The 27,587-nt window shown below is 39.7% G+C and overlaps 1 long non-coding RNA gene across 1 annotated transcript in view; it reads right to left on the reverse strand.

Annotated features, from left to right (window-relative positions):
• Positions 1 to 21,021: 21,021 nt before the first annotated feature.
• LOC116722626 (uncharacterized) overlaps positions 21,022 to 27,587 on the reverse strand; it is a 34,528-nt gene continuing 27,962 nt past the window's right edge. Inside the window, exons 3-4 of the long non-coding RNA XR_004339800.1 lie at positions 23,547 to 23,771; positions 21,022 to 23,231 (exon numbers count right to left, since the gene is read on the reverse strand). This is a non-coding gene — a long non-coding RNA (uncharacterized LOC116722626). The remainder of the gene's footprint in view (positions 23,232 to 23,546; positions 23,772 to 27,587) is intronic.

The raw sequence follows: 27,587 nt of genomic DNA on the forward strand, positions 1-27,587 counted from the left end.
GTTTACGCTTAGAATAGACATACTCCAAAAGACTTGTAGTTGTAATGGTACTTTTAAGTTTTGACTTCTGGAGGGCTGAAAAATATGTACATGCTAAACTTTTATTAGCAAAATATTTTTAAAATCATCTATTCGTATCCTTCCACTTTACAATTACCTCTTTTGTTGTGTTGATCTTTCATGCACAATCCCAGTGAACAGCATAGAAGTTTAAAGTCGTTCCATGATAAACTGGTAAAATTCACTTCACATGAATACCTTTGAAAGGTGCTTTATTGATTAGATGTTTTTTAATGCCTTTTGTTCCTTAGTGGGATGGTACTTCAAGGTACAAAATAACCTCGCCTCCCTACTCCTCCTGTCGCCTCTGTAGTTAATAGGAGAAAGGTGTCTCTGCTGGGAAGTTTTTCTCAAGTGTCCAGAAGAAAACGAGGGGTCGGCTGAGACAGGAAACCCTTGGCCGGTCCTGTATGAAGATGGCTCTATAGGGCAGAGCCTTCAAAGGGAGACGGGGATGGTCTCCCCAGGGACTCCGCGCACACACCCACGCACACACGCATGCCCCGCGCACGTGGCCGACTTCTATTGAAGACGGGGGGGAAAAAAAGGCAACCCCAGTGTGAAACATCAGTCAACAAGTGTGCACCCGAGGTCAAAGTTCAACACACTTCTATTTTTTCACCTGCTTCCTACAGCTTGCAGGAAACGTTTGAAGCCATGGCGGGCTGGTATGGCTTTGCTTTAGGAGCGGCTACGTTTGTTTACCCATACAGTACAATACACCAGTTGACGCTTTGATGCTTGGAAGATGTTACTGATAACGCTCATCGGGGGGTGCCACGGTACACACGACCATCGGTGTCCTCTGCCTGTGACCTCCTCAAAATGCAACTAATGTCACATGATGAAATTTCCTCCTCCTGCTCTGCTCTGTTTTTTAAAAAAAATATTATTATTTCATTTTTGCTGCTTTGATGGTGAGATTCAGAGGTAGATAAATCTGAAACTACAACAAATATGTGCTGTGTTCTTGACGTATTGTTTGGTTCAAAATGAAACCTGTTTCAACAAGACTCGTGTAAAGGTCGGTGTGTTGAGAAGACTTCACACTACGGAGGGAATGCAGACAAAAGGAAGATCAGAAATGATAGGATGGTGACATTCACTACTAAAGACTTTTTCCTTCACATTATTTTCTGTCGTGCAGAGTAACACGCGGCGCTGCCAGTGTTCGATTGGCTGCAAAACCATCACCTATTCTATTTATGTACTTATGGCTCCTTCCTTTACTTTCCGTGTGATCCTTTCATTCGGTGCCTGTAGTCGACTGTCTGCCTGCGCAGGCTGTGCTGGGACACCAGTGGGGGAGCCCACTTTTATCATAATCATTCTTTGAATACCTTTCATTATCATAAAATATGTGAGTATTAAAGGGATGGGTTCATCGGCCCCACCAACATCTTCATTATCCATTCTGACTGACAAAAACCTGCTGTTCTAGGGGGATTGACATTAATAAAAGATGGAATCCGACAGCTTTAGGAAGTCCTCGGCTTGTTCTCTCTGCACCTTTTACCTGCTTGAATCCACCACAATGATGTGTAAGGAAATCAGCCGTAGGGCCATTATTGTGTTTTAGTTAATCACACTGATGAGTTTTGCTCATCATAAACACTGGCTAGGCGATGGGAATCATTTCTGTTTGTTCTCTTGGAAAATAACATTAAACTGAAAAAAAAGGGAGTTTGGCTTGACTGCTGCAAAAATTATCTTGGGGAAAAAAAAAGAAAAAAAAAGCATTGTCATCCCTTTTGTTGCAACAGTTTCAAAAGAAAAACAACAAGCAGGGGAGAACTAATTTCAACCCACTAGGGCTGTTTTGGAACAGCGGGTGAGCTGTTTTGCATTTGATAAACACCAACGGCAGAACTCACCATAAAGGTAGAGTTTATCAAAACTGCCACACAGAAAGTCCCTAAAATCTTCTTTGAAGATGTGATTGTCATCGTGAATTGAGGCGACGTCTACAAGAAGGGTCTTTTCTTTTCCTTATCCTAAATGTTTGTATACATCTACAAACTTAAGGCCGAGGGTCTTTTTTTTTTTGTCAATAGAGTGGTTCTCAAGCGTTTTACAACTAGACTTGGACTTTTTTTGCTTGAAGCATTGTTATAAAAACAAAGAAATAACAAAAGGGTCCTATATAGAAAATCTATCTGGTCTTTGTGACCCAGTTCGCCAAATCCAAAAAGACTGCAGTTGCAGTAAGGACTTCTGGTGATTTGTCTCATCAAGCCTTTCACACACTCTACCACTACTACTACTAAGCAATTAATTATCATTTCTGTTCATATAGCAAATAAGCAATATTACTGATACCAGCACCACTACAGGCAATTCAGGTTCCACCTTCTTACTTTCCTATAGTTTGACAACCCTGGATTTCTGTACGTTGGTCAGACTTTCAGATATTTTAATCAAATAATAGCTCTAAAATGGTGGCCCAGTTTTTGGGGTTAGTGAAGATACAAGAAGAAGCCTCATCATTCTTGACAGACTACACTATCGAACAATAAGACAACCAGATTAAACTTTGCTAAGCTTCCAGGATGAAATAATAAATTGTAGGATGCCAACAGAATCCTGTATAATAATGTTAATGTCAGTAAACTGGCTAGTGAATTAAGTTCAGTCTGTGGAAGTTTGTTGACTGAAGACAACATATTAGCTCAATATTTAGCTCAAGCTACTGCTAGCTACTCAGACTTCAGACAGACAATACTATTTAGCAAAGTCCTATATATAGTATATATATATATATATATATATATATATATATATATATATATATATATATATATATATATATATATATATATATATATATATATATATATATATATAATTTTTGTCCGTACAACTGTTATTGTATATAACAAGTTTATTGCTTTTTGAAGAATGTTTTCCTCTGTCCATGCTTTAACTTAATCCCTAACCCAGTCTGTTGGTCAAATCCACCATCCAGCCCTGCTTGGTTAGTAAAATAACCCAAACTGTACAGTTTTTTTCTCACCAGTCAGCTTTCGAGTGCAGTGCGAGTTGTTAAAATGCATTTTGTGGTGTGTGCTGTAGGATTGAAAGCCAGTGCGGCAGCTTGAAGTGCACAGCGTAAGTAGCAAATTGTACATCTGTACGAGTGGCTCATCAATGTGACAGGATGTGATCAAGGGCGGCCCTGTGATGTGTCCGCTGGGCCTCCACGCGGCCCTCGGTCTCCCTCACCCCCGTGTCCCCCAGATCCACAACAACCCTAATGGGCTCTGATGTGCACCTCCATCTTGCCTGTCTAATTGATGTAAATAGTGCACATTTGAACCCACAATCCTTCCCACCATCCCAGCTGGCCCCTCCCTCTGTTTCTTCTAACAGTAGGGGTCAGAGGTTAGAGTGACTGAATGAGCATTAGAATGGCAGTCCTTATTAGAGGAGCAGCTTGTCTGACACCCCAACCGCATCCTAGAGAGAGACCCACCCCGTCCGCCTCATCTAGATCATATTACATGACACAACCTCGGAGCAGATACTACCAGCGCGCTACGACACTGTAGGCCACTAGGGCCACACGGTGGCATTTTCAGAGGGGTCCCCCTCGCCTGTCACAGCACCTTCCCGACGCCGCTCTGTCCGTCTGGCTCCGATGCGCTCTGTCATTTTAAGCAGGGCCACTGTCAGCGGGCATTGGGACTCTGTGTCTACATGCCCTGGCATTTTCAACGGCTTCCTCGGCAGCAGAGCATCCAGCCACCCTCTTGAGAGTCTGTGATGTCGCGGTCAATGATTAATAGTTAGAGATGCGCTGTAAAATGCCCAGTGCGGCCAGATGCTAGTCAGGGCTTTGTTTGAACTGATATAATGGACATTGGCTGCCAATTTGGCTCCCTTACAAAGCCTGGAAGTTCCCCAAGATTGATTCTGTTTCTCTGCAGCAGTGCCCTGGGGGCTGAATTTTTGAGGATGCACTCTTGTGAAAAATGTTGCGGGGTATTATCTTCAGCTGAGAGAAGCGGTACGAATGACAATAAACGGTCATGGAGACAGGCTAACAAAACGGTCAATATAATCCTTGACATTTGCATGCAAGAGTGAAAATGTAAGCCAGTTTAGGATCATTTTATGATATCTGACATCAAGGAAAGTCTCCCTGGCTGAGGAAGAATCAAGACGGAAGGGGTGGGGGGTAAGCTGGGATAATTTGCAGCAGGAGAGCCCTGCGAGACTGTTTTGCAAAACAAAACGAAAGCAGCTAGACCCTTATTGAAAAATATAGTGCAGTGAGACGGAAATTTATTAACTGGCACCAGTTAATGTGTGCATTATTCATTTCTGGCGAGCATGAAAAATGATCTAAAGAGGTTTGAAATTGCAGACGCGCAGGCTGACTGCACAGTGGCTGAGCTCGCTGGTTCGTTTCATCCTCTTGCAGGGCTGTTTGGGCAGAGAAAGGTGGAGGGCTAAAGAGGCAGAGAGATTGAGGATGGAGAGGAGAAGGAGGAGTGAAGACCCCTATTCTGGACAGTAGATTTTTTTTTTCTTTCCCAGTAACAGCTGTGCTTCTCTCACGAGGGGGCGGCAGCAGCACCGAGAGAGAGGCTGCTTGGGACAGATGGACCAGCACCACCTCTCTAACCTCCCACCACCAACACCTCTTCTATTAAAATCTCTTGCTCTATTAATGCTTTCATCAAAGCATATATGCCTGTACACACTGAAAACTGCTGCGTTTGCACCAGTAGACCAAGTACATCAGCTCCAAAGTTTGATTGTGTTCCGTCAGAGAAAAGACTAGGATAAACCTCATCATTCTGCCATTTTAAAGTCTTCTCAACAAGACTTTGGTGAACCAACAAAATGTTAATGTCTGTGTGTTGCTTTAAAGATTTCAGTTCACACTACAAAAGTTTGTGTCACTTATGGCCATTAACATTTTACCTGCTAAGTAGTCAGCGAAAGCTGGTGCTAGTGTTAGTGTTCAACCAAAGAACTGGTCTTAAAAACACTGGGGACAGAATAAGAACCTATATTCATTTTGTTTCTGGGTTTCTTGCAGTTGTTCTTCAACATTATTTTTGCATCGTCGTCAGCCAAACTAGTGCAAGATTTAGTAGACACAGTTAACATCCATACATTGACCAAAAAATTGGTTATAAAGTATAGAGGAAATTTTGGACTCCGTGCATAAAATATAAATTAAATTTTGTCGAGAACATTCTTACTACATGGTAAGTTTGTTATTTCTGTTTTTATGTGTTTTAATACAAAAAAATAAAACATATCCTTAGTTTTAACCTAAATTGTACTTTTATGTATTATTATTATTTTATTATTTTGATCATTCTAGACATAAAAACTTTTCTTTTGTATTGCAGCTTTATTGTTCATTAGCAATGTGCACTCTTCCCAAAAAATATAAAGAAATGTGCTCAAAGTGTACAAATCGCCTAAACAGTAAATAAATGCTTAACAACAGTAACTATTGTTGATCTTAGTGACTTTAATCCATTACTTTCAGGTTGAAAATCAAACTCTATATTCAGGTTCAAACCCAGTTGTGTTTGATGAACTCTGGCAAAGATCGGCCCATATCTGATCTATGAGTTGGTTACCAAAACAACCTAAGTTATGTTTTTTTTGTTTGTTTGTTTGATTTACCCCACAGTTTTTAGAATGTGTGATTGTGAAGACCGGTCCCGTCGTTCCGTCTGACTTTCTTCTTCTCCTCATCTTTCCTGTAGAAGGAGGTTGTGGGCAGGAGTTGGTGCCAGTGGCATATGGCTTTCCACTGAGCTAAACATTCATACAAAAGACAACCCCATCAGTCATGGCTGTGACCATATGAAGGGAGAGAGCAGGCCTCTGATGAATGGTGTTTGGGACTTACCTGCTGTTAAAACATGCCCTCCAAAAAAAACCCCGCCTCCCTGAAGTACGTGTAACATTTAGAACTGTATCATGTATGTGATGGATATCACTTGTGCCAGGTAATACCAAATAACAAATATGCCTCCTAAAGCCTTTTTTCCAAAACCCCGGGTCAGGCCTTCATAGACCAATTAATGCAGAGCATCTGCTGTACAATAAAAAACTTTTAATTATTTTATTTAATAAGAACAAGAGCTGCTTCCTGCTTGCTCCAGTACCACTCACTGCTAGAGTGAGCGTGGAATGGGTCTCCTAGATTAGACCAAATTAATCCATTCTTTAGGGATTCTCCCCCCCCCCCCTCTTTCTTTCCTGGTTCTGTGGTGAAAAACCCGGCACGCCTTTGTTCTTCCTCGAGCGCCGACGTTTTTTCTGCCAAATTTAACAGAAGGCTCGGAGGGTAACAGGGGTCCAGCCCAGTATCACCTTCTGGAGCAGAGCAACTAGCGGAGAAAGACAATCAGCCCTGAACCCTGCTGTCTGCAGCACAAAGTGAAAAGACTCTAATTGGGCTTTTTCTCCCCTTTTTACGCTGCATTTTCCTGCAGGATTGCTGGATCATGAAAAAGCAATTAAACCTCAGATTCATTCTAATTTTTCATCCTTTCATTGGTAGAAAGAGGCAAATGTGAAATCACTTATCTGAGTTGGAACGTATGCTTTAGGTGATGTTTTCTGTTTTCATCTTAATGCCTGAGTGACAGGCTTTGGGGCTTAAAGGACTTGATTGCACATTTAAAATAATACAGCCAGGGCAAATTACAACATAATGATAGTTATGGGCATTGTTTTGTATCTAAAGGACAAAACTAGAATGCATTGAGTTTACAAAAAAAAATATCCGCCAATCTTAAATAGTGCAATATAATAGAAATGTAATGGGACTGCAGTCCTCAGTGTTACACCTAGGGGCAGTGGTGTCCACAAAACCCAGACCTCAACACTTCGGTGGTTGAAGTCAGAAAACATGGCAAGGAAAATGCTCATTGCTCACTTCTGGAGGAAAAAGTATGACCATATCAATTCAATCTTTTTATTTCTAACATTCTTATTGTATAATTACTGAATGCAGTAAAACGTCAGAGCTCCCCAAAATATGGAATCACTTTGTTTTGAAATATCTTTTTCATTTTTGAAATAATAACATTTCCTTAAATCATGTGTCATTATTAATGTAACAATATTAACTGTAAGAAATCAACCACCCCTCCTTTCTCCCCCTAGGATAATTATCTGGTTTTATAGCCCCTCATTAGTCAGCTGACGCACTAATTAATATTACACTTTAAGATGTTGTCATTTGCATAAAAGCAACTCTTCTTATAATATTATAAGCAAATGGACCTCTGAATGTAGAAGAACGGTGAAGGTTTTCTCCAAAGATTCTGTTCAAAAAAAATTATTTTAAATTTAAAATAAACCTGCCCAAATTATTCATGGGCAGGTTGCGGCATTAAAGTGTACCAATGGTTTTTTGGTTGTTGTTTTTTTAAACTACAACTTCAAAAATGACAAAATTTTCAATCATATCTAGTTTACAGTGCTTCTTGTTAGATTCCAGAACACAGCATAGAGTAGCACACCAGTGCCCCTCTCCCACCTGTTGCTACAAACTGCGAGTCACCTGCCTCGATAAAAATAAGTTCCTTCACTATTTTCCTTTCTGTTCAAGAAATAGAAATTTGGCTATTCTGAAATGTTCTTTATGTTTTGAAATAAGTTTATAAAATACCTAATGTACAGTATGTGCCCTTCATCACTCTTATTAACGCATCACATATTTTAAAACAGCACCTCTGTAAGCATCCGACTGCAGGCCCTACCTGAGCAGATAACCTGACTAATCAACCCACTAATGCAACTTTAGCTGTCAGGTGAAAACCTCAAATCAACACGTTTAGCCAGTTTTTTGTTCTTTTGCACATATGGACATCTTGCACGTCTCTTTTGAAGTCTGTAGATAAGTATTCAGTGAAAATATGTTAAGAAAAGAAAACTCTGACAACAGAGATCCGTTTTCTTCATTTCCTGTCATAGTCCAGAAGAGTTATATTCTGTTGGAAACAAAACATTTCTATCTGACAGCATTGTCATTTCACTTCATGAAGAAAAATAACAGCAAAACAGTAACTAGCATAGAGTGTGTAGGGACTCTATGCTAGGAGTCTGTTAGGAGTCCCTAATCCAATATGTAGGGAGTGCTTATTATAAATTCTTACTTCAAAATCAAATGAAATTTATACCCCAAAAATTTTTAGAATTACAATATTTAGCATGTCATAATATCTCTGGTAGTTGTTGCTTTTCTGCATTAACTAAAAGCAGAAAGATTATGTTCTTCTTGCTTTAAATATTAGTGCTTATGCTGTGAAACCTTGAAACAGGTACAATGAACATGAGAAAAGCACAACATGTGAAAAACGGACAAATAATAAGCTTGAAAACAAGCAACATCTTCTAATATGTCATGGTGTTTATTTTCTATTTGTCATACTCATCCATGTTGAATTTGAAAAAAGCGACACATCTGAGTTTTAAAATGCTCTTTTCAGGACTCATAATGAGAGCCTCGCTAAGGTCGTCATCGCTGATTCTCCCAGGTCCAATCCAAGCTTTGTTAACCAAGCGCTTAACTCTCACATAACCTTAACTGTTCCAGTCTACAGAGTCCATACATTGTAAATTAGGTCTGTTAATGTACTCTACTCTCTTCACAGACACAAAGAGGGACAGCGGTGGGTGTAACTACACACACGCACGCCAACACACGCATTCATACAGACTGTGCGGCGGTGTTTGGCCTCGCATGCACTCCTGTTTTCTCACCATGCACAAAGTGATCAACTATCACACCCCCAGACGGCTAGATGTCAACATGAAATACCTTCATTTGCATCGGCTTTAAAACAAATAAATAAATAAAACAGCCGACTTCTCGTTACGCCAGCGACCCACCAGTGGCCCCGTAAAATTCACTTTAGCCACGGGGGTCCTGAGACCTTGCTAAATACTGGCCCAATACTGCTGTCAACAGTCCGTCAATCACGGGGCAAATCCTTGTGATTAAACAGAGCTTCGCTGGCTGGCTTCACAATGGACCCGACTCGGCTGAATTAAGCCTGGACGTGCGTGTGCTGCAGAATTATGTCATTATGTTTTATCTGAACGTATCTGTGCAAGTCCATTTGTTTTTTTATTTTTTGTTTTGCTCCTGCAAGCTTTAATTTGGCAGCCAGAAACGGTGTACATGTTGCAATGGAGAGCATACACGCAAAAAAAAAAAAAAAAAAAAAAAAATGGTTGAACTCAGAATACTGAAACCTCTTTTTAATAATAATCTCTGCGAGATGTGTGTGGTTTGTAATAGGTCAGAGCCTCTTCTCCGACCTACTGAGTGAAAATGAAACAAGGAACGCTGAGCTGAAGGAAGCGGCTCCGGGAACCGTCATGTAAATCAGGCTGCTATGCTAAGAGCATCTAAGCGGGGCTGCAAAAGCCTCAGACAGACAGCTGAATAAAAGACAGCTGAAAAGATCGTCTGTAGTGAGATAAGAGGCGACATCTAATCTGAGTCAGATAGCTGATACAGCCCTGCCATGTCTAAATCCTCGAGTTTGGTCTGAAGAGGAAGGATTTAACTTAAACCCCTTTCAACATGCCTAAATGTGTTTTTGTAATTAAACCCATACAATTAACACTGACAAGCGCGGGTCAAAAAGAGCACGGCTCCACTGTTCAGATGAGCGTCCGCGAGTGAAAAGGAACACAAGACGAAGGGACAAGAGACAGAAAGAAAAAAAAAAAAAGAAAAGAAATGAAGACGGAGTCCGAGCTGCAGAAAGAGTTTCAAAAGAGAGGCGGAAAGAAAGAAAAACAAGAATGAAAGCAGTGAATGAATGAATGAATTAAGGGAGAGGTGGGGAAGAGGAGGGGAAGAGGAGGCACACTCACTGAAGCGGTATGGATTTCAAGCATTCAGTCTACAGAGCGCTCTGCGAGTTAACCTCCAGACCACAGTGTTTATTCTGGGACGGTGTTCCAGATCTGGGGGAATATCCAGTTCCCGGACATCAAAGCCCCAAAGCTGTTGGAACAAAGCTTTTAGCTGCTCCTTAAAGCCCCACATTAAGTGAACTGGAGCAGCTGTGGCAATGTGTGGCAATATTTTCACTGTAAATACAACACCACATGGCAGAGGGTGATGGATTACCAACAGCTAGAACAACTGGGTTGTGATGGCGAAAACTATTTGTAACGGGACGACTAAACATGCAATTTAAAATGCATGAGAAGAAATCCAGAAAGCACAGACATAACAAGCTGAATGGGGTTTATAACACATTAAGCAATTAGAGAAACACAGCAATACTCGTGTTTTATGAGAAAAGGCAACTGATTTGTTCAAGTAACATTGTTATATGTTTTTTTCATTATGTTTCAATTTGTATTGACTTCCTGTGATTGTAAATTCACACTGCTGCAGTTTCTGAATAGGTTAATATGACACAATTTTTACTTTACTTTTTGATTTGGGAAAGAAATTCAAAAACTGTACATATATATAAGTAAAAATCACTAAAACGCTTGTGTTTTATTTTATAAACTCACAATTACATGATATAATTTGAATTAGTTTGGTTAGAATTTTGCTAAGGAATACTGTTAGGAGTTATGCAAGTAATATGTTACTTATTTATGTATTAAGCTGTTGAACATATTAAATTTTACTTTTTAGTTTTAGCTTATTTAATTTTTTTTAGCCCTTTCTCTGCTTCCAGGTTATTTTTCGGCTGAAAAATTGAGCCAACAGTTTTAATATTTAATCTATATTATTTCAAATGAAACAACAATGACAAACTGGAAATGGTCAAAATATACCTGTGTATTTATTACTAGAATAATAGTTTTGTTTTGGGATAACAGTTACCATATCATATTTATATATATTTTAGGGGGATTTATTTATTATATATAATTATATTTAAAAAATTATATAATTGCATAATTTCTGTGTTTTATATGTTGCCATATTTTCATTTACGCACACAGATGTGTGCATCCCCCCAACCTCCCCCCCACACACACACACACAAAACAATTACATAAAAGATCTCATCCTCCCAGCACAAACAGCCAGAAGAGCTGCTTGGCTGCCATGATCTCCAAGCGATCTTAGCGTGTGACCCATGTCGCAGGCATCATGGCCTGATGGACACAGCTGTCTGGCTGCAGGCGAGACGGAGCAAAGAGGAATAGTGAGAAAACACAAGCTAGCAGAGAGAGAGAAAGAGAGAGAGAGACAGTGAGAGAGAGAGAGAGAGAAAGACCGGGAGAGGGCAATATTTTCACTGTGTGTGTGTCAGTGTGTGTTTAGCGGACGTATTGATCATCCCATGGCAATTTCTGAGATGTGTCCACTCCATGTGGCACCCTCGGGATAAAGTCAGGAAAAAAAATGACAAAGTATTAAGAGAAAAAAATAAATAAAGTCACACTTTAGCAAGTTAGGCACAGAAGTATTACTGGAAACAACGGAATAATGACACACACACCTGGTGAAATACGTGGATGTGACTTTTTTTTTTAAAAAGACACTCATTAAGGATCTTTGACTTGAGCAACAGAAGAGACAAAAGTATAACAGAACCTCGGAGGAAAAGTCCTGCAAACGACCTTTAAAGGTACAACTTATTAGGTATAAAGTCCTTCATATACTTTGCCAGATTCCCACTTAAACTGTACAAACTTTTACCTGAGAGTAGGCGAGGGGCCGGTTTCAGCTTTCAGCCTTAACGAGATCTCAGAAAAGGTGCCTGACTGCATGAAGCATAGAGTAACACAGTGCTCTTCCTCCTCAATGTTTTTCTGAGCACTGCCAGCCAGCTGGCTCTAATGAGGCTTCCACATGAATTCTCCCACTTGAAAGAAAAAAAGAAAAGAAAAAAAAAGAACTGATTTTGGAAAATATTTTGTGGTTGTACAAAAATAAAGATGGAAGGAAGACCACCAAAGGCTGTTATTAAAGTAACACAGTTTTAGAAACTGCATTTAAATTACTGTGAGCAAGAGCAGAGAGCCTGACTAATTAACCAGCTAATCAACATCTGCTTCCACATAATAAACACCTATACATTTCTATTTAACTTACGGAGTGTTTTCTCTATACTTCTCCATAACTCTATATTAAAAAATAACTAAATATGAGGTGTGTATAATATTACAACTGCTTTAGTCATGACATTAATATTCTTATTACATTAAAACGCACATTTTTGTTTTCAGTGTTTGTGTACGTATCATGAAATCATGCTATTCTACTTTTGGTTATCATGAAAATCTGACACAGGCACAAACCAACTTTAAAACATTTAAAGTGTTTTTTTTTCTTTCTAAAAGATTCATTGTTTTACATTGAAAACACAACAACCCCCCCCCATAAAATTAAAGAAGTAAGAAGTAATTAACGAGTTTGTTAGTGTTTTTTTTAGTAATAGGTTTATGAAATTATCTTTTATAAAATTAGCAAAATGTCAGGACAATATAATAATATCCTGAGTTTGTACCATTGCCTAGCTCATTTGTCTTGTAATCTAACATTCTCTCCTAAATTATAGCAAAAGTCTGGTGTTGTGCACCAAAGATGGGACCTCGCAGAGTCCCAGCAGGATGCCACAGGGCTAGGGGCGGCACAGTGCGCGTGTTACGAACAGAGGAAGGAGCCACTCAGACTGGAGAAGAGCCACCACATGTGCTGGGCCACAGAGAAAGGCTCCGACACCGCTCACGCTGTCAACATGCTGACATATACATACGCAAACATTTGCACTGAGCCGCAGACACACGCCGATGCACGGACACACTGCCGGGCCAAGCCAATTAACACCCTGCCACTGCACAGATCATATTTAGAGCAGCAGAGGAGCAGGAGGGCATATGTGGATAATCATACATGCAAATGAGACGAACAAGAGAGGCATCTAAATTCAGAAACCGACTTGTGACAATGCATCAATGCAGAGCCTCCTGTGTAAAATTTTACTTTCAGTAAGCCTAGCTTTCTATAAGATTTGTTCAAATGCATGCATTTTCACTTCTCAACATTTCAACTTAGTTTCAGCGAAACACTTGTCCAGAAAATCACGCTAGGTGGTTTAAAAAAAATGAATCCAACGCTCTTATAGAAAAGCCAGAGTTCCTCTGTATTAAAGGGACAAATATAAAAGACAGAAGAAGTACCTTGGAGCTTTAGGTATAAATTGCTACTGGTCTTGAAGTTTGGCTTTAAAACCAGAAGATGGCAACATACCTCTGGCTGAGATGCCGACCTGCCTGGCTGCTCATTTATGTTTTTTCATGTCTTCACGTGTTCACCTGGTGCTTCGTTTATGTTTTTATTCTTTTTTTATTTACTTCTTCTTACTTGCACAGTGATGCCTGATATCAGATTCCAGAAGACATTATATGAATTATTCACCCGGTTTACAGAGTTGACCAGTGCGTTGTGGCTAGGTGAAAGCATCTCCGATCCCCAGAGATTACGTTTCAGTTCATGCGGCTTCGCAGGCTGTAAGATACAAAGACATGATAACGGTCCATTGGTATTCTTCCAGCTTTCTCATAGCTGTGAGGAACAGCTGAACACTCCTTGAGAGTTCTCCACTGCTTCTTCTCTCCCCCCTTTTCCCTCTCTTCACTGTATGACATTTGTTACATAAGCAAATGGACGGAGACCGCTACGGGGTTCCAACATTAACTCAGAAAAAGCAAAGAAATCAGAGTCAGTCCTGACTAATGCAGAGTGAGAGCCTTTCCAGCGAGAGTGTGTTGAAAGGGAGACACAAGTGAGGGAATGGCAAATGAGTCCCTCAGTTACAGTAGAAGTGTCCCCGCTACATGAACGGAGCTGATCCTCTTTACCCACAACTGTCACTTCAAACAGACTGGGCCAAGATGAGTCTATTTGCCATAGTAAACAATTTAATATTTGATGTACAGTACAGTAAGCTATCCCCTCCTCATGTTCCACCCCCTCTCCTCTGTTGGTCTTCTTGAGCATGCTTAAGGGTGTGTGCATGTGCATGCTTATGAGTGTGTTTGTGTGCCTCGTAGGGTAAGGGTTGGGAGGGGGTGCGGGAGGGGTGGTTCTGGCATAGTCAACAAGGCCAGAAGAGGCAACCGGAGCATCTGAGAGCATGCATAATCTCTCCAAGAGATGACGATGGAAAAAAAATACAGTAGCTGCTAAGTACACACTTGTGGGGGGAAATGCAGTTAGTTTTATTCTGTTTGCAGAAGCAAACGTGCATTTTTTTTCAAAAAGCTGCTCTTCGTCCAGTGAAGTAGTTCGACTTCTATCCGGCTGGAGTGTACAAATTTGTGCCGTCAACAAAAATGGCTTTGAACCAAAGAATAAATCTGGGACATTGTTTCCAGAAAGAGACTGCATAAATGTTTTTAGGAGCCTTGATAATGACGAGAGAGCTGTGCCCAGAGATCTGTGGTTGATTTCCAATCTCTGGTTTTGCAAACCTTGGACCTGCCAATGCAGATATTCGCCAATTTCTGTTTATCTTTGTGAACTATAATTACCAGTGTTAAAAGTATTGTTTACTAGCCTTCCTACCATGAGCAGTCATTAATTATTTATGTTAGTAGCAGAAGTGCCTTCACAGTGTGTAAAAGCAATCAAAAGCTGTAAAAATGTTTCACTATTTACAATAACGACAAAATGATTTGGACTTGACATTATAACCAACCTTTCACAAGTTGTGTTAGCCAACAGCTTGATTAAACTTTAAATGTTCAGTAGGCGGGTATAAAGTGACCCTCTGTGGTAAACGGCTCTTTTTAATGTTTGAAAAACTCTGGCTTAAAACAACTAAAAGTGCAAAATGGCAATACCAGGCAAATGGCAATCCATCTACATTCTTTAGCCTCTTATCCATACAGAATTAGGAGGGCTTAGTGTTGGACAATGGTCCGGTTGCAAGCCCAGCTACAGCCAACACAGGACATATAACTCCTAAATTTGGACTCAGAGTTAAATCTGAGTTGAAAGTTAGAATCTATCCATGTGCAGGGAGAACATGCAAAATCTTTGCAGAAAGTTTCCTGATGAAACCCAGGACTGTTTTTGCTACAAGGTAACAGTACTAACAACTGTTCCACTCTGCTGCCCTAAAATGGCTAGTACCCACTAAAGTGTAACTCTTTATTGTTGCAGGCCGAATACAGTTTCCTTTATAATAGCTTCTCAGACCTGTTCAGCTTCCTCTGGCTTAATTTTTAAACACGTCACTGATGTTACTTATACATTTCTAACTTGGAGTATCTTTCCTTCAGGTATCAACTTCCTCACCGACGAAGGTTATTGTCAGGGCAACCTTGTATTCACCAATCAAAATGACAATTTTTTTTTGCGTCCCCTTTAGCAGTCGATGCAGGTCCAGGTTAATACTTTTTGTTTCCAGTCAGCAGATGACTTTGTCTGTGCATCTCTTGCAAGCATCACTATTCAGTGTGCCAGTTTAGATTTATGTAACTCACATTGACGGTTGGCATGGGTCTTGAAGAAATTCTGCGTTGACGGCAAACCATTATGCTGATTTTCTGTATCTCGGGGCTCCATACCAAGGATGGCCCATGTGGGGAATGTGGCATGACCAGGGGGTAGGAGGCAGTTTGGATGGCTGAATGGCAAGAGCTACAAGCAGAACAATTACAGCAGTCACTTACCATCACTGTGTCTGGTTGAGGCAATGCCACAGCGGGACGCCGCAGGGCAAGAATGAAGCTTTCATCCAGCTGGTATCACAAGATCAAGCTGGTCGTGCCAGAAATGACAAAACAATATGCTTATCCCAGTGAAAGTTGCAGTTTGTCTCCTTTAGTCTTTTCTTTTTTGAATGATGGAAACTAACAGATAAGAGATGTTGTGGACTCACCTGTGATTAAACCCTTAACGCAATGTTTAAAAATATAATTTCTTTTCATTTGCTTCTTCCTCTGCAAATGATTCTCAGCCTCAACATGTGTTGTTTAGCATCTGTCAGAGTTTTCAGAAGGTCCAACACGGACATGACAAATATTACGTGCTGACAGTGTTGATATTTTGTCAGCTCTCAAAGTAAAATGGAGCATCAAACAGCTAATGAAAGTCTTTGGGTCCAGATGGAGAATTTGATGGGAGTGAAAAGCTTAAAAAAAAAAAAAAAAAAAAAAAAAAAAGGACTTGATGTGCCAAAATAACCACCCACAGACATGGCCATTCAAAGGCATGTGTTTACACAGAAATGAGCATATTTTCACGTAAACACTTATGTAAATCCACACACACACACCCACGCCCACCCCCGCATACACAGAACTGAGGCAGGTGACCGCATCTGCCCCTCGTCCTCAGGTTCAGCGGTGGCCACTCCTGCAGCCTCACCTCGCCTTGTCACTTTTGATTCTCATGGCAGGATCCATCATCTGCTTGGCAGTTTGGGTGCCAGTCAGCTGGATCCCGGGGGACCTGCAGGCAATGGGAGCCCGGAGGCAGTGGGCTGAAGCCTCCCCAGCCTCCGCAGCAGCTGTGTGGGAGACAGAGAGAGGTGCGGCACAGATGTGGGAGTCTGGAGTCGACAGAAGGTACGGCTGATTTCGGCGACGGCCATGTTTGTTATTCCACCTTTTCCTGGGAGGAAGAAGCCGGGGCCCTTGATCTGGCTTGAAGCTAAACACTTAGCTTTTGTTCCCCGAGATGAATAAGAGCACGGAGAACGAGGCATTGGGGAAAAGGAGGGAAAAAGGAAGAAGAAAGGACTTGGGGGCCAGAGGAGAAATCCGGTCACCAAGTGCAGAGTGAGGTTGGTCATTCTATACCCCGCTGAAGCTGAGGCCCCGTCACAGAACAAGAACCGTTCCTTTTGATGATGTTCAACAGATCTACTGACAGTGTCTGCACATTAAATTAAGACTGGGGAATATCAGGACTGAACATACTGCATCAAATTTAGTCCACGTGAACATCTCTTGTTATTCAAAGGTTTAAAACTACTAGTATAATTAGAGTTTATATTCCAGATATTAAGGTAAGCGGTTTGACTTTGATGACCAGTATCCATTTTTGAAACTCTTGTTTTTAGGCTACAGAGGAAGTAGTTCTTCTGTTGACCAGACAGAATGGACTCCTAAAGATTTCTTGTCTAGTTTGATAACATTTGGCACAAAAATATCAAAGATGTCATAATATTTTAAAAATGTTTGACAGTGTCTGAGGTATCAAGAAGAAAAATAAAAACTGACAGACAAAATAAGGATGATTTGTAAACATGCATTTAATACTGGTGGTGGTTAACCATTAGCCGCTAATTATGCTAAAGCTAACCGTATTTGCTAACCGAAAGCACTGTTTCAAAGTTGCCGTTATTTTTTTGTTTCGACTACATTTGACCAAATCCAATTCAAAATGTACAATATTTGTAAAAATATTTACATTTGTCGAACTTGGACTGAAATAAGGCACTTAACAAGAATCAAGAAATATGTTTGTTTACTCAGCGTGGTAACAACAAAAATAAAGATTGTTCTGATTAGGACGCTACACAAAAAACTCAAGAAAGTGCTAAAATAGTCTAAAGTTCACACAAGCAGTGGGCAAAATCATCACTTCCATGTGTTAGTCATGCCTACTTCATTACTCTGACCAATCAACCAAGTTGTGTAACCCAGATGATTAAGTTTTGCAAAGATGACATGTTCAGAACAATTAGTGAGAACTGCAAGATAATAACATTGTTACTTTCTTACAGCCCAAGAGAGAAACAATTTGTTCGGTTCTTGTAGTTTATACTTGTATGTTACATTGAGCAGAAACTCTTTAAAACACAATTTTTGATTTTTAAAACCTTTATTTTATTTTTGGAAAACCAATATTTGAACTCTTTCTCCTATTTCTACAATCGAGGAATTAGCATTTCAAACGCATAAAACCAATGTAACAAATATTCAAATTCTGACTAAATTATTGCACACTGACTACAGATCTAAAACACAGCATGTGGTTTTTAAAAGCTTCTCTATATTTTTGATAATAAAACAATAAAGATTATTAGTTTTCTGGAATTACTCCTAAAATATCATCTTGTCTTGTGAGTTGGACATATTGTTACACTGTTAGTTGGAAGGGATAAAGCCCACTATAAACAAACATGGCTCCACCAACTCTCAGTGGAGCCGTGTGATGAATAGTACCAGTCAAAATCACAGCTGATGCTCATAACCCGATTTTCACAGGGAATTTTGCACAACTTCATTTTGCAGTAACACTATCCACCTTGTAAAAATGAACACCCTCTTCTGACAGCACAAGTGAGAAATGGGATAGTTTTCCCACTGAGTTCCCAGATGTAGGATTGCCATTGTATTCACACACCCAGTGTTAGCCCAAGAAGGCACCCTTTAAAAAAGGCTCAGTCTACGCTTTGCAGAAAAAACAAACCGGTGATATGTAAGAGGTGGCAGTGTGAAACCCTCAGTACAAAGTGCTTGCTTACTCTAGAGTAACCCCAAAAGGAACACTTGATTTGAAATTTGACATCCTCTTCTCGTATGGCATTTTAAAACCGTAGTCCCACTAAATATTTGGGTTCCCATGATATGCCTGATGCTAAGTAAGGCCGTGCGTGTGCTGGCGTGTGCGTGAGAGAGAGTGCGTGCGTGCGTGTGTGTGTGTGTGTGCAGTACAGCGGAGCAGAGTACATCTGCAGTGGTAAGGAAACAGCCTGTTAGCATACAGCTTTGACAACTCCATCAGGCCAGTCTCAAGGTAGCTGTCAATCACAACAAATCATCTCATCCCCGAGCGCTGCGAGGACCTCTCTCCACTACTACACACATGACAGGCCCCTACAGCTCTATTTACCCATGCACACCCTCCCAGCACCAATGATTTTGTAATTAGAAAACACCAAAAGAGGAAAGGGAGAAAGGGGCTGCTAGTAAAGTAAGTCAGTAATAAGTTTTGGATACAAAGCAAGTGAATGGCGTCCTTTCACTCGCTACATTGGCATTTGAAGAGGGGGTTGGCACTTGCATAGAAAAAGCAAAGGCATTCTCATTCACTCTCCCATTTAGGGAACAATATAGGCTTGTGTGTGTGCGTGCGTGTGTGTGTATGTGTTAAGGTGGGGGTGGAGTGTAGGAGTGTCACACGCAGACTCGATTTGCAAGACTCATTTTCAGCTAAGTATAATTAGATTAATGTGGCGATGGCATAGCTCAAAGCCAGGCCCTCTCCGCTTCCATCCCAGAGCATATGAATTAGCTACTAAACACATCTTTATTCCAGGCAGATAAAGCACTGGTGTGAGTGTTTAGCATATCCTTTATGATGGGGAAAGATGTTAATTGTGTCCCATTACTTCTAAACTGTTTGCTTGTTGTATTAATCACTGTGCTAATTGATGCAGAAATAAAATTGTTGCCACAGGCGCAGAGGGGAGAGAACCAAAGTCAGGGATAGTGGATGAAAGATTATCGTTGCAAACATATGGAGATGGTTCTGCTTTGAAAGTTTGCTCCATCTACCCACAAGCACCGCATGGGCCTGAGTGTTACTCTACGAGTCTCATCAAAGGTGAGGTTGGTTCTGAATGAAATGAAACGCGTTCAGTGGCTTGTTCACATATTTGGTAAAGGGGAATCTTTGCAACAATCTGGACAGCTCTGGCAAATTAGCATTTTAAAACACAGATCTCATTTGTGCAGCAAATACTTTGTGATTCAGAAAGCAAGGCACCCTGTAATTTCCAATGCACTCTCTGCCTTGTCTTTTTGAATGGACACATTGGGTATGTATAATTATTGAGCTCAATTTTCTTCTGAATGGATCAGAATGCCACATCATTCTGCTTTTAGATTGAGCATCTTTAGGATGCTCAAAGTAAACCTGTTCATTTTATTTCTAAGGCTTCATCAACATTTTAAATGTGTTTTGTGTCACTCTGTTTTTCAATATTTGTTTTATAGTCAGATGTATTTTTTGATTTTACAAGTAACCCATATAAAACATTCTTCTTCAACCATTTTCAAATGAAATTTTCACAATGAACTGATTCGGAGTTTTATAAAAGTGCCATTTTTAGTGCCTTTGAACTGAAATGTGACAATTGAGACTTTTTAACTGGGGCTAATGTGTATTTTTAAATCCTCCCTTTTCTCCGTTTTGACCTTTCCCACCAAGAATTTAAGAGCAAGATGCAAGGAAGTAATGATCCCAGAGAATGATCCCAAATGAGAAATCATCAGTTTTTCTGCCCCAGGCTAAAGCAAACAGTGAAGCTGTGACATTTTTCTTCATGTCATTTGATAAAAGACTTTATATCTGTCAGAGTTTTATGTATCTGCCTTGCATTTAATTTGTATACAAATGAAGGTCGCTTTAAATAAATAACATGCCACCATTACTTTTCCACAAATGTGAATTAGCTGGAGACACAATATCTGATGAATAACTGATGAAAATTGACCAGGAAGCCTGCCAAACTCAGGAATGGCTAATACTGATGGCAGCCCAATTTACTTTCTGATCAAATCATCCGGCTAATAATTTTTGTATCTATTCAGGGCATAAATAGATTGTGTATGAAGCATTTTACTTTTATCCCAAGATGGTTGGGTGACTTTTATACAAAATTAAATACATAAATAATAATAATTAAAAAAGTAACAATTTCCATGCACCAACACAATCGAAAGTTTATGCTGTTCATCCCAATACACACACTATGAAAAACCAAGTGATCAAAGTAACAAAAACATTGACAGGACTTTTTTTTTTGTCACACTTAAATGTTTTACATTATCAAACCTATTCTAATATCAAACAACAGTATCTTGAGTAAATATAAAACAGTTTTCAAATTAAGATTTCCTTCATTTCAAATCAAATGAAATCAAATTTTATTTGTATAGCACATTTCAGCAGCAGGGCATTTCAAAGTGGTTTACATCATAACAAACACAAAATCACAAAGTCATGCACCATAGAATCAACAATCAAAACTTTACATTAAGTCAAGTGCCTTCATTAAATTCGTAATTGATTATGTTTCAAATACAACTCTAAACAAGTCGGTTTTTAGTCGAGACTTAAAGGAAGTCAGTGTTTCAGAGAAAAAGAACCATCAAAACCAACCTGGCTCCACGACCTGATCAGATTTCAGTGTTCTTCCACACACAGTGAAATAGGAAATGATTAGAGGGTAAAATAAGGCAATTGTCAGTTTGATTTACTCTAGACGACCTTCATGTTTTACATGTGAAGAAGCTAAACTAAGCTTGTGCTTGTTGTGTTGAACAATCACGTTGACCAAACTGGTCATGCAGTCAATACAGTCCGCCTAAGAAACTATATTTTCTTCCACATATATTTCTCTTGCTACTGTATTACAGCTTTATTCCTGGTTTTAGCTGTGTTCGTTTCAAAATGTGATCTTGGAGTTTTAACAAAAGAGAACAAGAATAGGACTATTACAAATTTCTATAAAGGGATGTTAAGTAGGAATTTTACTATTTATATTAAATTTGTCAACAAAGATGACAAAATTTGTCATCATAATTTAGACAATTTATAAGATTGTTGTCTATACTTAATTGAAAACATTGTAACACATAACGTGTGTGTAGGTGTGTGTGTGTGTATATATATATATATATATATATATATATATATATATATATATATACTGTATATACTTTTTTGTAGTTTAGCTCATTGTCATTTTTAGGCCACTCTTTGGCTGCCTCAGTGTGACACACTGGTCACTCTAACCCTGTTTTTAGGTTAACTCAGCACATTGGGATTGGCTAGAACTTGACAGCAAAACAAAACACAAATCAAATAGTTTTTGACCCTGCAAGATAAAAGTGTAGAAAGTTTAGAGCTCTTAGAAATGGTTTGGTCTAACAGTTCACGTGTCTGAATTTCTGACACAAAGACCAATAAATTTGTGCCTACCTGAAGGCAAAAACAAATACGCTGCTTTTTCCTATTTTGTTCACAGAATCACACTCCAGCTTCCTTTAAGAACACATTTTAAATTCAACACATTTCTGCATGACATTATGGCAAGTAAAAGGATTTGCAGGTGCCAACCACAAACACAGAGGACTTAATGTGTTGGTGTATGCCTCGCTGCCTCTCTAACCGCCAGTGTGAACACAGCACAAACACAGGCGGCCATTTAAAGAGCCGCAGGCCCGTAAGGAGCAGGCGATGAATGAAGAGATTCAGAGAGGACTTCAGAGGTCTTCGCTGGTCGACCAGCCGCTGCCTTAAAACCTGCTGTGTTTTTGTATGCAGATTCCCCTTGTCAGAATTCATTTATTCAAAAGGGGCTATCTGAGAGTGCGCGTTATGAGACAAAAATAGTCGCATTCACGTTCGTCTCGAAAAAACATTTGGAATGCTAATGCCACGAGAACATGCCGTCTATGTGGCCGTGTTTGTGTAAGAATCTGATCCAGCGCACCTCAACTCTCTGGCCCGGAGGCACAGTTCACACAGACAGGAGAGCACTGATACCACTTGCAGAGTTCAATACTCTAAATTTGCGCTGGAAACACTTTTTCTTGTTGCAAGAAACGTTTATCGTTGGCACTCTCTCTCTCTATGTAGCCGCTAGATTCAATAGCAAAAGCAAGAGGGAGAAAAAGAAATCTATATTTTTAAAAGGTCTTTAGATCATTCTGGTCATAGAATTGCACCTTTGTTTATCAAAATAGATGTCCACGGTGATGATTGCAAAATTGCTAACCCTAACTAAGAAACGATAAATCTCCAGTGTTTCACAATAGATTGAACCATGGCGTCACAATTTCGGTCTGTGTTTTTCATGGCTGTCTGTGCCCGGCTCCCTCTTTCTCTCCCCCTCAGCACTCTTAGGTTCTGCACAGGTGGTAGAAGCTTCCCCGGTAGTGTCTTTCTCGCTCCTTTTTGTTCTCCTCCAATTGCTCTGATCGGGAGCTGTTGATGGTGATGACAGTGCTGGCTGTCCATTGATTTGCTGTGCCCCCCTGGTTGTGAGTTCACAGCAGATGACACTCTTCCTTGGGCTTTAATTAGAGCTGCCCCCATCTTCTCTTCTTTCTGCCCTGGATGTGGTTCGGCAGATGAACACAAAAAGCTCCCACAAACAAAACTCCCTGCTAGGAAATAGCCAGCACCGGCCCTGCTGTGGCTAGTATTTAGTGCCTTGTCTGTAAACCTGTATGAGCAAGATAGAGGATATTTTCTGTGGGTAGATGAATGCCCTTTTAATCCAGATTATTATTATTTATTTATTTTTTTTTAATTTTTTTAAGCCATGCATGTGAACTAAAGTGCACAATTAGAAATAGACATCTCTGTACCTTTTTACAGATCTCCAGGTGTAATTTTTGAATAAATAAATAAATAAATAAATAAATAAAGAGAACTGCAATCTAACTGGAAGAATGGTACATTTTGTTGATCCTTCTATCGCCCATGTGGCTTTGTCCTACCCCCTGCTCTGCCATAAGATACAGAAGCCCCAACTTACCATCTGTCCTGGACCTGAGCCACTCCAAACCTGAGCGGGAGAGCGGCGGAGGAGAGAGTGGACAGACAATCCATGGTCTGGTCAGGGGCTATTATCTCAGTGGTCACGGGTCCTTGCACATATTTCATGGTTGCTCCCAGGGTGTCTTCTCACAGCTATTAGCACACTGTATTCATTTTTGGGCACTTGTGGGTCACTTGTGGGCTGCATAACGCTCTTTCACAGCTGAAAGACAAATGAAATATGAAGCACGAGAGATGAGAGCTGAAGGGTCGCCATGATAAACAGTCTATTCTGCTGAATTTGGCTCACAGAATATATTCCGGCTGTCTCCTTACTTCTTTTCCCTCATACACTCGCTGATGGGATGGTTCCTTAACAACTAAAGTAAAGACACAAGATAAATGTTTTTTTTTTCCAAATAACTGAATTTGTTTCCTTAGTAAAGAAAAAAAAAGGGGGTTCAATCTTTTAGAAAAACCTTTCGCATTGTAGGTTTTTAGTTCACCTTCATTTTTAATACAGTAAATTGCAAATATGTACACCCCTATTTTATCACATTACAAACACAAACTTCTATGCAGTTAATTTAGATTAATACTGTGCAAGTGATAGATGGTTTTTTACAAGTCTGAAAGGTGTGGTGAAAAACTGCATTTAACCCTATTTTCTTCTTAAAACAAGTCAGTCAGTGTCCATTAGTTAGAAAACAGAGTCCACCTCTGTATTTTTATCTCAGTGTAAATATAGTTCTTTCATCTTCACCAATAGCTGAAAGACAACGCAAACAGGTCCAGTATAAAACTGGGGAGAAGTTGAGTTAGTGATATAAAACAGTATGTAAGCAGTTATATAATGGTAGGTTTGTAATGTTGGCACAACTGCAAACCTTCCAACAAATGGCTATGTATGCTCACAGAGTGGTAATCATAAAAACAACAAAGACATATAAGGTAACTCTGGAGGAGCTGCAGAGTTCAGGCAGAAGAGTCTGTTGACAGGACAACAATTTAATGTTTCGTCCTTAAAACTAACTTTTATGGAAGAGTGACAACAAGAAAGTCAATGTTAAAGTCATTACCAAATTATTTGTTTGCTTGTTAAAATTATTTGCAAATGGAAGAAGGTACTCTCAATAGATGCACACAACTAAATCCAGCTGAGAAACAATGTCAAAACTTGAAAATAAATGATTGCAAATGTTCTTCTTCCAGCCTAACTGAGCTTGAGGTGTTTTGCTGAAATGAATGGGCAACAGCTCCATCCTCTTCATGCCCTTAAGCTGGTAGAGACTTTCAGCTGTAGTGGCAGTAAAAGTTGGTCATAGTTGGGGTATGTTATTCAGAGGTTCTTGAATATCCTGCTAGCCACACTTCTCTGTTCTCCGCTTGTAAAAAGTAAAGTGTATTTTTTCTTAGGTGGTCATAGATTGTGTATCATGCTTGGAGTCAGCTGGTTGTAATTAGTTCACTTAAGTTCCTAATTGGGAAGTCTAATCTATTTTTAGTATACTAGTGCTCCTCAAAAATGTGCTATATGCTAATATTTCTAACTATAAACCAGGAATATAATCCTAAAGTTAATTTATAAATTCATTCAAAACAGAAGCTACTGTTGGTCCTGAGGATAATCAAGAGAAACTTAAACCCATTTAAACATCTTAATTATCTCTCCACCTTAAATGTGTTCCATAGATTAATACACACTTGCATAGATGCCCACGAAAAGAACCAAAAAACATGTGTCCACATGTTTAGATTCCAAAACACACATGGTCGAATGCATGCTTGCAGACAGGCCCATAATCAATGCAGTCTTATAGCAGAGCTGACCAGTGGGGGGGCATGACCTACCAGGTGACCCATGCATGTCTCCACTAGTGCCAGTGCTTGCCTGTGACTGTGTGCGTGTCTATTAGTGTAAAAGTCAGCTGTTCATCCAAGCGAGCACTGTATATTTCAGTTTAAAGCTCATAGCTGCGCTGCCAGACACTGCATAGTAAAACAGCATCACGGTGCTAATGTGGTGTTCAGTTTTCATAACCCTTTTTGTCTCTTGAGTCATCCTGCCAACTCTCTGTAATCCTGAGTCAAACTCCTTCACTCTGGAGTCAAAGTTTAGGGTTTAAGACATCCTGATGGCGTTAGTAGAGAACAAAGTGGAAGTCCAGTCATAAAGCCAATCAGGGAAGTCCTCGCTGTGTCTCATAAATCTTCCACTTTGTAGGGTTACTGGGAGGTCTGGGAAGTGAAGATTTCCCACCCATTATTTTCAGGAAACCTCAGACAACCTCCCCCTGAACCCAGGTCGTGGAGGGTTGTGACCTTGGGACGATCGTCATTGTTGTTTCAGTAACTATGGCAATCAGGCTCCCCAGTGCTGGGAGGTTCCCACTCCATTTTGTACAGATGCGAATAGCACAGAGTATATCATACAATTCACATTTAAGTTACACATCTATTGTTAAGGTGAAGCTGTGTTGAAATGCAGTCAATATCCTTTGATCCAAACAGAGTTTGTATCAGAGTTTGGATTCATGTGAGGCTTATAATGCTGATACTGAAGTCAAGATTTCAGTATTTTCTAAGTTCAAAAGAAAACATTCTAGTCATTCATTTGTGAACAGGATTTCAACTACTTTGTTCTACCTCATCAAATTATATAGCGTCAGTAAATATTTTAATGTATAAGCAATAACTATCCCTGTGTTTCTTGTATTCGATTTGACTTGTTACCTGCTTTTGAAAGGCAACAACAAACAATTAATTTTGGATTGGCTTTTAGCAGACTTTCCAATTTGACTTTATCTAAATGAATTATATGTTTAGTTTCACTGCACATTATGACTCAATTTTCAAAATATTTTATTCATTGTGCTTATTTCCTATGTATTTGTTGTTGTGATTAATATCTGTTGATCCCAGGAAGTAGATTTTGCTTAATTTTATTTAATAATTTACCCAAATTTGTTGCAAGATGTTGGTTCTTTTGCCCCTTCAGCATTTCATTTTTTTAGGTATATAATAGAGTATCTACTACAGAACATCATTCTGATTCATTGGATAACATGCATCTATTTGTAGCTAAATCTACAAAATGGAAATAAGAAGGAACATAATGGTGATGTTAATAACAATAATAATAATAGTAATAATAATAATAATAATAATAATAATAATAATAATAATATAAAATATTTTCTTTTTGTTTGCATGTATGTTTTTTTTTGTTCCACATTTCATTCTCATGAACCAAGTTACAGTTCATGCCACCTCAACAGGTTTAAGATATATTTCCAGAGGGAAACCAACCATCTCCATCTCAGTGAACAGCAGAGCTCTCTGGTGGCGCAGGGATAAGCCCTCTGACAGAACATTGAAAGGTTTTCTGAGACTCCTGAGGCAGGTTGCTAACCTGAGACGATTAGCAGGTTTCCAAAAAGTGGTCTTCAGGGGCAGATGGGTTTTGTCACTGTGACAGTCTCTAATAACTAACCCTGCAGAAAAATAAGTGGCAGAAAGTACAGAACAGTCATGTTACGTGAAAGTCTTCATTCTTACATTTTGAATATTAGTCCATTTTGCTAATATATCACTTTCAACAGAAAAATAAAAAGCAAAACACGGTACAGGTGCACCCTTCACCTCTAACACCTTAAAAAGTTTCCCCCAATCTATCAAAGCCTCTTTTTATGACTTCTGTTCCACTTCTAGTTCCTGTAACAGCCATGTAGGCCATGCCAAATGTGCCCAGAAATAAGCTGGGCCTCCCCACTGTCTCTGAGATTGCCCACCCAGGAGTCTGGCACACGCCACAGTGAGCAGGAGGCCCTCTGGATTACAGTAATACACAGGATCTCATAATGGAAAGCTGCCGTGCACATTTCCCTCTCTCCGCCCCCATTGTCCACACTACCAACTGCACAATCAGGATATGAGTGTATGTTTGCACTCGTTAGCATCTCTGGATTTGTCAGTGCCCCACTTCACCCTTTGAATTGGTCCTTACTGCTTCTTGGCTTCGGCGTGGGTAAACATGTTT

Source organism: Xiphophorus hellerii, chromosome 7, assembly GCF_003331165.1.
Source record: "Xiphophorus hellerii strain 12219 chromosome 7, Xiphophorus_hellerii-4.1, whole genome shotgun sequence".
Taxonomy (NCBI): Eukaryota; Metazoa; Chordata; class Actinopteri; order Cyprinodontiformes; family Poeciliidae; genus Xiphophorus; species Xiphophorus hellerii.